Genomic DNA, 11,395 nt, shown 5'->3' on the forward strand with positions numbered 1-11,395 from the left:
TTGGAAGCCATTGGAGGGTTTGAAAGAAAGAAATGGTGTGATCTCATCACCTCCAAGAAATACATTTTGAGGAATATAGATGTGTGCATTTACACATATGTATATACATATAATTATGTATATATTATATAAAGATATATTTCAGGAAGATATTCACATACTTGTAGAGGTTTCCAAGGTAAAACCCATAGCCATTTGGAATCTTGTAACATTTCTGATGAAGCCGTTTTTCTTGGATTTATGACAAAATGGAGCATGGATGGCTTCCTTTCATTTACACAGTTTCTAGAGCAGCTTATTACCATTGCATTTTCCAAAATAGATTTTTATTTTCCCATCTTGTAAAAATGTGATTGTTATTTATGTATCTTTCATTTGTCTCCAGATGTTCAGCTTAGCGACAGTCAATCAAACTGATGAGTTATGAAATGAAACTAATAGTAACTCAAGTTTCCCAAATCACTGGGACAGAAAGCAACATAGAATTCATTTCTGGAATTCCAGGATGGCGGAGCTCCCCACGCATAGCTCGACCCAGCGTCAACCCCCTCAGGTGTGAGAGCTGGGTCATCCTCTGGGGCCTCACATCCATGGGTCACAGAATCGGCTGCAGGTTGCGGTGCTGGACATTTAAGACTCTAGTCTGACACTTCTTCTTGGGAAGTGGGGGGCATTCATGACAGTGACTATGGAAACAGAGGATGACTATTTACCTCAAATTGGCACATATGGCTATTTTTTAAATCTGCTGGCATTTTAATCAACCCACTTCCAAAGAAAGATATGACTGAATCTCCTGTCTGGGGCACAGAGGCATGCTAGACGTCATCTAACCAATTTCCCTTCCCTAGATAATCCTGCAATTGAACAAGCCCATTCAGTCTACACTGTACAAAGCACTTCCTCAAAAAACTGTATCTTTGCTTGTCTTGGAAAATACATCCCACAATCTTAACTACTTCTGTCAGAGTTGCTATCTTTCCAGGATGATAAGTGAAAGAAGAGGTAAACGGACAACTTGTCCTCTCCAGTTCTGCCGTGTTTTGCCAAGTTCGCCAGACTGTGTCACCTTGGGTAAGTCCCTGCACCTCCCTAGTGCACAGTCCATTCATCAACAGAATAAGGAGATGGGATTAATTGACTTCCAAGGGACAGTCTTCCAAATAGTGTTCTTTTTGCCTCGACTGTTTGTTTGCTTCCCCCTGTCACATATTATAAGGCTGAGAAAAGGGTCTTCCTCGTCCTAGGAATTTTATTACAGTCTCTCACACATATGAAGGTTACGATAGATGTGCCACTCAATATTTTATTTTCCTTTAGGGCAAAATACTGTGTTTACTTTCATTAGGTTTCACAATTTCAGCCAATGTGGGATCATGAAAGTAGGAACACCAGGGCAGGCAGACGATGATGCGATTACAACGAATACTTCCACCTCTTGCCAATCCAGAGAGCTTCCGGAGCCATCATGAGAGCTGGTGATTCAAGTCAGTGCTTCATTTTTTTTTTTTATTGCTTTTCACTCTTTATTTCTGTTTATGTCTTTTTAAAGTATCCCCACGCTCTTTAACTTTCAGACGAAGTCTTAGTTTGCCAAGCCAGAGAGCCCACTTGCAATATTAAAGGAGATCAATACTATTTTGGATAAATTCACACTATCCTTCTCAAAATGCAGGGGTTAAAGCAAGATTAAATGTGGTAGCATAACTTTTGATTATCTGTGTGACATGATTTAGTAAAACAGCAGATCATTCAGAAATCATTCATATTTGGCCTTGAGATGTATTAGAGGCTGCATCTTTGATCTCCCTTTCTAATTATGTTTTGCTTTGGTCTAATCTTAAAGAAATAATTTGCATTCCCAAAGCACATATCAAGTAACAACCGAGAAAAGGGACTTAGAAAAAGGCAAGGCAGAGAGAACCAGGGTAAGCTTTTCAAATGCCGTGGAAAAGTCATAAAGCAAGTGTGTATACAGAGATTCCAGATTTCATTAAATTTCCCCTTTGTTCTGTAAGCTGACTTCTCTGTCTTAAAATTCTGTCCATTCCTCTCCTCCTCAAAACCAAAGTCACTGAAGATCAGTGAATAAACATGAATTTGGGAGTAGCTTCTACAAATGCAGAGTCATAGAGAATGCACATGGAGCAACAAATCTCTTTGTCATTTAGAAGCTTCCAATCAACGCTGACCCATGAACCTAAAACGTATTCAGGGTAGAGAATAAGAAATGACAGCACCCCCAAAATATCTCAGAATTATTCACTGTTTGATTGTTGTGGTGCCGAGCATCCTCATTCTAAGAGTAGAAAGGAAGATCAGTAAACACTACAAAACTGAGAGCTTTAAACAGGGGCGTTTGAAATGGGGTTTTAAATCTGAGCAAGATTTGAATAAATGGAAAGAAGAGAGAAAAACATTTCAGATTCTGGTGTCCAGAAAAAAAAAAAAAAAAAAAGAAAGTTGGAAACCCAGGAAGCAATACAAATACTCATTATATTGGGGCAGGAGCTGGGCAAACAATTTATTTTACCCATAAATTTCAAGTAAAGAAACTTGAATCAAGATTAACTAAAAAACTGGAAATGAAAGAGAGTGAATTGCCCCAGACAACAGTGGATGTCAGTTGCTGAAATTCATTGTCTTCTTCCAGTGAAGCACAGTAGCTGGATTGAAAAGAATTCTGAAGTCTAACAACATTTGAAGCTCTGTGCTGAGGTAGGGGCGATCAAATCCCATGCTTTAGGGCATCAGGGTTTTGCTGAAGGGCCCTAGTAAGGATTTTTACCCAGTCTCATTGTCACGTAACATCAAGAAAAAAGCTGTGTTCAAGATCAGGTTACTGATGTCCTGGGTGAGCACAGCCTTAGACAAAAAATACATTTCTACGGACTTTGATGTATTTCCACTTTCCCATACCTCAAAACTCAGAGAATCCCCCAAAACCTCTGCCTGCTTAGATCCTCGTCATCGGGACCAACTGGAGAAGTGATGCCAGCAATGGGAACCTCGCTGCTTTTCAGAAAACATGACGGTAAATTACGCTTCTCATACATTTCACCAACTGCAGGTGCCGATCCTATGGGATGTTTAGTTTTGCATGCGGCCCGGGAGTAGGGACAAAGAATGAGGACAGGGATGAGGTGGGAGAGGACTGGAGGAATGGATAAAAAGAAAAATTAAACTTCATACTCCCCTATCTTCAGACAACTTACAGATGACTTGCAGAGGCAAGGTAATGGCACAAGACACACATAAAAATAAAAAAAAGATGTAATAAAGTGGGGATAATAAAAGACAGTAAGGTAAGTCTGAAGACAGCATGGTATGAAGTAAACTATAGGTTAATATCAAAACATGTGGAGAAGACACGGTGACAATGAAGGAGGAAATTACTTTTTTCAGTGGCATTATTTAGTGACAGGAAGGGGAGTGGAGGAAAGAAGGCCAGTCTATGCCAAGATGAGGACCAGGCAGGCAAGCATGTCTGGGTCCCTTACTTTAGCAGATGTGTATCTATAATTTTTCTATGAGTTAAATATTTTTATTCTTACTTTACAGGTGAGGAAGTCAAGGTGTAGTGAGGTGAGTCAATTTGTTCAAGACGACACGATTATCTAGTTGGTAGAGTTAGGTTAAAACTTGGTTGTGGCTTTTCACAAGTGTCCGCGGAGGCAGCCAGTGCTCCCTGCACCGCTCTCCCAGGCCCTCCAGGAGCTGGAGATGAACTCGGGCCTCAAGGCCCAGCTGTGGGAGCTGAACATCACAGTGGCCAAGGAAATTGAAGTTGCTGGTGGTCGGAAAGCTATTATAATCTTTGTTCTGGTCCCTCAACTGAAATCTTTCCAGAAAATCCAGCTCCGGCTAGTGCGCGAGTTGGAGAAAAAGTTCAACGGGAAGCACGTTGTCTTTATTGCTCAGAGGAGAATTCTGGCTAAGCCAACTCGAAAAAGCCATACCAGGTATAAGCGAAAAGCATCTCAGGAGCTGCACTCTGACAGCCGTGCAGGACATGATCCTGGAGGACCTGGTTTTCCCAAGTGAGACTGTGGGCAAGAGAATTCGCGTGAAACTGGATGCCAGCTGCGTGAGAAAGGCTCATTTGGACAAAGCAGGACAATGTGGAACATGAGGCTGAAACATTTTCTGGTGTCTGTAAGAAGCTCACGGGCAAGGATGTTAATTTTGAATTTTCAGAGTTTCAATTGTAAACAAAAATGACTAAATAAAACAGTATTCACAAAACAAACAAACAAACAAACAACTTGGGTTTGTCTAAACCCAAAGTTTTTGCTTTTCCCCACTCACGAGCAAGGCATGGGCTGATTCTGAAAATGAGAACTCCATCTTGAGATGACTTTTGTTATAATCAGAGCTCAAGATGATTCCAGTTAGATCTTCATGGCATGAGAAGAGAAGAGACAGAGAGAAAGAGTGAATGAGACAGAAACAAAGACAGACACAGAGAGAAATAAAACAGAAACAGAGGAAGAGATTTTTTTTTTCCATGCTCCTGCCTGAAGGGCTCCAATGTGCCTCTGAATCAAGCTTATGATCTGCTTAATGCATCCCTGTCTCATCATGTTATATACATTCGTCTCCTCTTTTGAAATCTTTCTCACCCCGCCTGACTTCCGTCTTGAAACTTCCACTCGACTTATTTCCTCCTCACCTTTTTCTACTCAGAGTGTTCCTTCTGCCTTAGTTTCCTTTAACTCATCTTTTAAGAATCAAATGAAAATTTATATAATCTACAAAATATTTCTTGTTCCTCTTTATTAACCTTGGCAGGATAATAATAATGTAAAAAGTATCCTATTCTTAAAGTGAAAAATTCTCTGTTTTAATCCAGATGTTCGCCAATTTCATCCCCTAGGATGACGGGCTTGGGGACAGGGAGAAAGATGAGAATGCAATGTGTCCTGGGACTATTTTGAGAAAAGCATTTTACAGAGCACCAGTAAGTCAATAGGAGTTGGGCAGACTTATATGATTAAGGAGAACAAAATATCACATATTAGATTTCATTTACAAGTATATCTTTGGTTCATTTCTGTATGTGGAATTTAAAATATCAACCATTTAGATAATTCAAGCTTAGTAAGTAAGCACCCAGGGTTGTATCAATTTTCTAGCTATTTTGGAGAATGTGCTTATTTCTTCTTTAATTATTCAATTGATTATGTCAATTGTACAATTCATTTAGCCAGTGTAGACTGAGTCTCAAAGTTTTCACCCAGAGCCTGTCACTCACTTCCTCAATGACCTTGGGCAAGTCATTTAATTTCTCCACATATCAATTTCTTTGTCTGTAAAATTGGGATAATAATCTTGACCTCGCAGAGAGGTTGCATGAATTAACTGATTAATGATTATAAAGCAATTTGAAAATACAGAACGCTATATAAATGCTAAGTATTGTTATTAAGCAAATCAATTCAGAAAATCAAGATAATGACATTTCTTTTCAATCTATTTCTTAAAGTGCCTAATGCCTTTGCATCTAACTTCCAAGTTGTAAAAAAGCAGTTTAAATATTTATAACTTAAATTTTTCTAGTTTAACCAGTTCTTACTACAGACCATGGAGAGAAGGAGAAAAAAGATTTCTTGAGCTGGAAACCTGAACTTCTCATTCGTTTTGACTTTTTGTTTATCTCTAGTTTAACTTACGATTTAAAAAAGTTTATCAAATAAGTATATATATTTCTAATCTATGTATCTATCTAATTTATCAATTTACAGGAATCCTGGAATCTCAGAATTAATGTGGACATTAAAGGCTTTATATTCCAATTTCCTTGTTTTATTGATGTGGAGAAATGATTTGTTCATGTTTATATGGACAATCTGTGCAAGAGCTGGTTTCTGTTTTCAGTCCTTGGCTGCCTAGCGTTCAGATGCATAATGGAGAAAAAAACAGGAAAATCATGAGGCCAGACTTCAGGGACCTTCCTCGGAGAGACTTATGAAATGAATAGCCTTAAAGATGATGATTGATGAATGTGAACTTAAAAAAAAATAGCATGAAATAATTTGGCCAATTCCTAACTTATCAATTGGAGTTTGTTCGTGTAACTTCAGAGATAAATAATAATAATAATAATAATAATAATAATAACCATTTTGCAGCTTCCAATTTTGATTGCCTTTGCACTCAGTTAATTCTGTCACTTTTCCTTAAAATCAGGTGAACTCAGGAATTAGATTTCAGATTGTATATAGAATACACATTTTAAATAAAGATTTACAATTTAGTACAGAGTACTGATTATCAAATAGAATATTCCAGTTCTCTGTCCAGCTCACCTGAGTAGCCTTGGCCAGTCTCTCACTGGGGCATGGTTCCCTAATCCACTAAATGAATTGTCAGGGTAGAAACCTGCTAGAATCTCTCAGTGCCAAAGTTCTGAATAGAGTGATGATGTCTGAAACCAGAGTCCAGAATTCCTCAGATAGACAGTGGATTTTGAAGAGGTCATAGTCAATAAACCTGATTGCAAAACCAGTCACACTTAAACCAAATGCTCATTTGAGATTTCCTATCTTCAACGAATGCATTTGCAGGATGTTAATGATGGAAGGAATATCAGAGATCATTTCATCTGATTCCTTCACTTTATGTTGAGAAAACTGAAGTCTGGAAATATGAAGCAAATAGTACAAGGTCACAAAGTCAATCAGGGAGGAAGCCAGATATAAAGCACAGGGTTTTTTTTCTGTGAATCATAGTCGACTATAGTTTCTTCTAAGTCATTAATTAATTAAGATGACATTGAGGCAAATGACACTTTTATGTTAAGGTTAGAAGTTTCGTAAACCAAAAGAATAGTTGAATCTTTAAGTATTGCTTCTCGTGGCTGTCATCTTTTCATTCTTTGCATGTGTTTGTTCTCAAGACAGCTTTTAAAGGAGGGTAATTCCTTTGAAATAAGGCACAAATGTCATAGCATCTAAAATACCACCATCAGTACCCACCCTTCCTTTTGATGCCTGTTGATAGTAGGTTTCGTGCATTTTTTTGCTGGATAAGTTGGGAGAAGTCAGTTGTCTGCTTCCTTTGAATACTGAGGAGCCTCACAGTCTTTTCTCGCTCAGCCTTGGCTTTTCATAGCAATCCTGCAGACTAGGAAGGGGTCTAGTGCCATTCACAGAGCAGCACTGGCCAGCTAAAAGAAATGTTGCCAATTTGACATCCTCTCTGGAGCAGTTTGAAGTACACCTTACCATCAAAGGGAATGCTGGCACTGGCACTTGAGAACTCCTGAACCAGGTCTCATCATCCCTAAGTAGGTTTGTGTGTGGGATCCAGCATGTCAAGCCTCACCACCACGCCCTTGTCCTGAAATACGGAGGAGGGGACCTCAATAAGAAGCTGGTGAACAGGATCGTGGAAATGCCAGGCGGATCTAGATTTACAGATCTCCTTTGCTACCAGGTGATATTTATAGGCTTTTCTGGCTACAATGCTTGGCATTCAAGTGTGGAATTTATCAGCCTGGTTGATAATACAGTTTCACCATGAGCTACTACAAATGGTGGTCATTGAGAATCTTGCATTTATTTTCCAAAAACTGGATCAAGTAGAATAGGTATCTGACCATCTTTTCTAAAACCAGAAGCCTATTGCTGGAAATGCCGTTTTCATCACCCCTGACGTCTCAAGATACATCATCCCACTCAACCTCCCATGGGAATCTCACATTTGAAACACCTCAAACTTAACTCACTATCTTTTCTCTTAAGCTATTTGTAGTCAATTAAGTAATTCATTAAATGATTCCTCATAATCACTGGTACTCATATATGAGCCCCTAAATAGAGGGATATGTGGGTCTTAGGAAGTACCTGGATAAACCCTATTTTGGGGTGTCTGAAATTTCATGGGGACATAATTTCTGTTAAAAATTAAACATCTCTGGAAAGGTAACAAATCAACTTATCTACCATTTACAACCTAGAATCAATGAGTTTATTTGAAAGTAGTCTAGCATGGTTTTTAGTGATAGATCCCAGGGGAAATAATAGACAGAAGACATCCTAGAGGACATAAGTGTGTGTACATGCATGTGTGTGTGTGTATGAATACTTATGCTTTGGGACGTAGTGAGAAATCAAGAGAAGATTCCAATGGTGAAAAATTGTTATAATCCTTTCTCCGCTGCAAAACCTTCTTCCTCCTGTCCTGGAAGATCAATCCATCCGACTAGTGGTCTTCAATTCTCTCTGCATCAAAAATACAGATACCCAGCCCAACCCCAGAAATTCTGATTCTGTTGAATTAGAATGGCACCCTACCATTGACATTTTTTAAAAGACTCTCCAGATAATTCTACTGTACATCAAGTGTTGAGAACCACTGTCCCAGACCCTCCACATCCTTGCTCCCATCATCAACTACTGGCTTCCTCAGTCCTTTGTGTCTAACCAACTTTTCACGGACTGACGTGAAAAGTGTTCCCCTAGAGTTGGTTGCCCTCTCAACATAGTGCAATGAGGCATTGCTCTCCGCCATGTACATCTTCTCTAATTTCACAGTTCACAGCATGTAATTAAACATGGATGCTCTCCACCAGCTTCCTAGCACCTCTGTTTGAAACGATGCGCTTAAGAATCAAGCACCCAGGGTCCAGTATTCCTTTACACATTAATACTCAAGAGCAGTAAAACTAATTTACTGGTCCACAGCCATTTTGGGGTTAGGTCCTCTTGAGAATATACTAGGTGCCATCCCACACTCAAATATTCACACCCGGGGGGAGGGTATAGCCCAGAGGTAGAGTATGTGCTTAGCATGCATGAGGTTGTGGGTTCCATCCCCAGTACGTCCATTAAAAAAATTAAAAATAATAAATAAAACCTAATTACTCCTACCACAAACAAATAAATAAAAAAATAAGATTCATCTCAAGAAAGAACACCCAAGGTGCCGGGTGGGGGGGTGGGGGGAACTAATGACAACAAAAAATTCACATCCATTTAACCTTTCAGTGAAGTCACAGCTCCATAAAATTCATCTGCTGGTCCCTATGGATCCAAGAACCTTGTGCTCAGAATGTATAAAATAACTTTTTAAGGACTAATGTTTCTGATCAGACAAAATTCCACAGAATATTGATCGAAAACATGGGCTATGAATTTGAGCATCGGCTTTAAAATCTGGTTTCTGCTTCTCATCACTCACATGGCACTTACATTTGTCTGTCTGCATATATGTAAATGGTACATAAATATTAGAAAGTTGGTCTGAACAAAAAAAATACATAAAAACTAACGAGTAAGTTAAGCAGAGAAATGGGTTTGTTAACTGAACAGTGAAAGTATGAAAAAAGATCATTGAGGACAAAGAACAAAGGGTTGGAATCTGATAGAGAAATCACAGTTTTTTTGTCCTCTGTTTTTCCTCTTTGGCTGATCATGGCTTAGGACCACGTAGTCTGGTTGGAAACAGTTTAGCGGCTCTCTGGAGATGACTGTCTACAGTCGACTGCTGGGCACTGCTATGCAGCTAGATAAGACACCTCCTGTCTTGGAAAAACCAGAAGGACTGACTTTGGGGATTTGGGATTTTTATTACCAACTAATGTTATCGAGTCCAAACTCATACTCGCCATGTGACAGGCCAGTAATTCGAAAGACAAGGTGTTGGGGCAAGGAATAGTGACTTTATTCGGAAAGCCAGCAGACCAAGAAGACTGCAGACTAATGTCCTGGAGAACCATCTTCCCTAAGTTAGAATTTAGGATCTTTTATACTAAAAGCGGAAGGGGTGTGGTTCGTGTTGCAAACTTCTTAGTATTGGAATCCTTTGTTCTTGTGGTTGTCCATATACATCAGGTCACGTTGTTCCTGTAAACCTCCAGCAAGACAAATGTTATTCTCTGCTCTTCAAATTTTTATCTCTGTATGAGTGGGAAAACGTTACACCCTTAAAGGTCAGAGCCTTGAGAATGTGCTCTCCTGTCTATTTCAGGCTACAAGCAACATTCTTTTACAAAAGTTGCAGAACCAGCAGGACTCAGCACGGTAAACAGAGGCACAGGGTTAGAGCTAAAGGAACGAATCTAATATGGAATCGGACTTGTTCCTCCCTATTACACTAATATTGTATTCTGACCCATGACTGACCTTTGGACATGAGAGGAGAAAACAGTCACCCCAGGTCATTGTGCCCTCCTGATGCAGCTTGAGCATCTGAACAGGAGCACAGAATCCTGGGGGCTCACAGAGCCACGGCGGGAAGCACACAGCAGCTTTGCGTTTGTCACCTATTCCTTGTTTTTCATAGACAAATCACAACATTGGCTCCCATGTGGAACACACACAACTCTGAGCTTGGTTTTGGCAGGCAAACGGGAGTGGAAAAAAAAGACATCCACCCTTTCCTTATGGAATGTAAACACCTCGCTGCTAGGCAGAAATTTACATCAGATTTTCAGTAGTTGCAAGGAAATGTATATGTTATTTCCTCAGAAATATACATATATATATATATAAACACACACATATACACTCAATTTTGGAGTGTCAAGTTTGAAAGAGCTTATCAAATGGACTTTGATTTTCTTTAACATACATGTTTTACCCCAGTCTTACATAATAGAAACTGGACTTGTAATGTAGTATTTTTTTCCCTTAAATTCTCATATTATTAATTTGAACATGTCACTCTGAGCTGGCTGGAGATGGCCACGATGAAGGTCTGAGAACAAGACTAAAGCAGTTGCATTTCATGAGGGTCTAGTGGGAGCAAAGGACGTTGAGGAGGACTGTGGCGGAGTGGGGCCCAGCTCTTAATGGAGCCGCCTGCCCCCTATACACTGCTTGACCTACTTTCTGCTTCATACAGTCCAGCTCATGCAGCTTGGTATAAAGCAGGCTGTAGGTGAAAACCAGACACTACTTCCCAGTGGAGATTTCCATGGCAAATAATGAAAATAAGAGAGATTCAACCCTCACGCATGGATCGTGCAATTCATTTGTAAGGAACCTGATTCAGAGGGTGATTGGATTGTTAGACACGACTATTTGCATTCAATGTTGCGGTCAATCTCATGGAGATAGGGTTACAAGACAGAAGGATGCACATTTCATGTTACCATTCTGAATTTTTTTTAAACCGTAACAAGAAACAGCTTCCTAGATATCAAAATGCAATTGCCTTGCAGTCAATATGAAAGATAAATATATATATGTATTCATTATATTCATCATAGCTGTCCAAGTAGAACATCAGTAACCTTCTGAACAAGCAGAAAGCCCAAATTAAATCAAAAGACAATCACAAGAGACACTGTGGACTGTGGGAGCCATAGACCGTTGCACAGGGAGGTCAGTGAACTCTCAAATCCTAATGAGATGTCTGGCCTGAAAACCCCACATAGGTCTCTCCTGAC

At 39.5% G+C, this 11,395-nt stretch overlaps 1 pseudogene; it reads left to right on the top strand.

Annotated features, from left to right (window-relative positions):
• The first annotated feature begins 505 nt into the window (after positions 1-505).
• On the top strand, positions 506-4,261 carry LOC102506205 (annotated as a pseudogene).
• Positions 4,262-11,395: the final 7,134 nt, after the last annotated feature.

The sequence above is a fragment of the Camelus ferus genome, chromosome 24 (assembly GCF_009834535.1).
Source record: "Camelus ferus isolate YT-003-E chromosome 24, BCGSAC_Cfer_1.0, whole genome shotgun sequence".
NCBI classification, from domain to species: Eukaryota; Metazoa; Chordata; class Mammalia; order Artiodactyla; family Camelidae; genus Camelus; species Camelus ferus.